General features: G+C 37.3%; 1 protein-coding gene across 1 annotated transcript in view; it reads left to right on the top strand.

Annotated features, from left to right (window-relative positions):
* Positions 1 to 936, top strand: part of ctbp2l (C-terminal binding protein 2, like) — a 17,496-nt gene extending 16,560 nt beyond the window's left edge. The window contains exon 10 of the mRNA XM_059532902.1: positions 75 to 936. The gene's annotated coding sequence lies outside the window, so the exon portion shown is untranslated. The remainder of the gene's footprint in view (positions 1 to 74) is intronic.
* The last annotated feature ends 364 nt before the right edge of the window (positions 937 to 1,300 follow it).

The raw sequence follows: 1,300 nt of genomic DNA, 5'->3' as shown, positions 1-1,300 counted from the left end.
ACCCTCTATCTCATCCTGATCACATCCTAGTGTGTGTCACTTGTCTGTATGGTGACCTTTGACCTCTCCCGCAGGTTCCCGTCAGGTCTGGCCTAAGTGGCAGTGGGTTTGGAGGGTCTGGTTCTGGTGATCCACTCACTGACCGCCATAAACCACCCGTCCCAGACGCCATCCCCAAACCAACCCTCCAATCACGGAGAGAACGGCTGAGCGAGCAATAGCACACCCAACTCCTTCTTCTGTTTTCCTTTTTCCCGTTCTGGAGGAAGTGGATGTTTTTGGTGTCTCCTCCACAGAAACACAACACACTGAATGGAGTTTGTTAGTTTGATGTGTTTTTCTTCCCTCCGATTCTCATCGCTGGGAATCCTTTAGATAAATCAGGTGAGGCCCGAAGCCACACCCACTCAGCCATCCATCACGATGATTGACAGCTCAGCACTCTGCTCTGATTAGCCAGGGTTCTCAGACTTCAGCCAAGGAATGAAACACCAAACGATTTCTTTCTCTCGTGTGTTTTGTTTGACTAAGGAACAGTTCAAATACACTTCTGTTTCTTTCTCGTACCAGCAGATGACGTTTAGATGAAGGGAGTTTCATGTTTTATATTCAGTGAGTTTTTGGTTTTCACTTCATTCCACTATATGACTCAGGAAAATCTCACCTCCTTTTCCCACCAAATCTTGTCCATATTTTCTCATATTTGCGTTGCAGTTTGGCTGGTGTTAGTACTTTTATACAGCGAGGTTTCTCAAGATCGTTAGGTTTGTGTGGTTTAGATGAGTGTCCTGTACTTGGTTTGTTCTTCTGAAGGTGTTTGTTTCTCAGAAAGCGAGATGTGATGCAGAAGCGGGAGGTTGTTTGTTTTATTGTGATTATTTGTGTTCGTTTCTTTGTAGCATCAGTGCAGATCAAATAAAACATGCATGTTCAGAACTCTTTTTTTTGTCTGTTTTATGGATATTGCAGTAATGGATTATGCAATGATTATACATATAAGGAAAAAATTAATAATAATACATAGAATATATAGACGAAGAATAACTTAACCAAATAAAATATATAAAAATGAGGAAAAAATAATAGAATACAATTAAAGTAAATACAAATTGGATTAAAATAAATAAATAAAAATAGATCAAATAAATAGGCTAATGAATCTATACAGTATAATAACGTATATAATAATGTATAGAGAACAGTCAATCAATGAATCAAATGAAACAATTAAAAATGTAAAAACAATTTAAAATAATAAATTATAAATTAAGATTAAAGATACAAACAGATAAAATAAGTA

This window comes from Carassius carassius, chromosome 40 (genome assembly GCF_963082965.1).
Source record: "Carassius carassius chromosome 40, fCarCar2.1, whole genome shotgun sequence".
NCBI lineage: Eukaryota > Metazoa > Chordata > Actinopteri > Cypriniformes > Cyprinidae > Carassius > Carassius carassius.
This window is presented reverse-complemented; position numbering and strand designations above follow the sequence as displayed.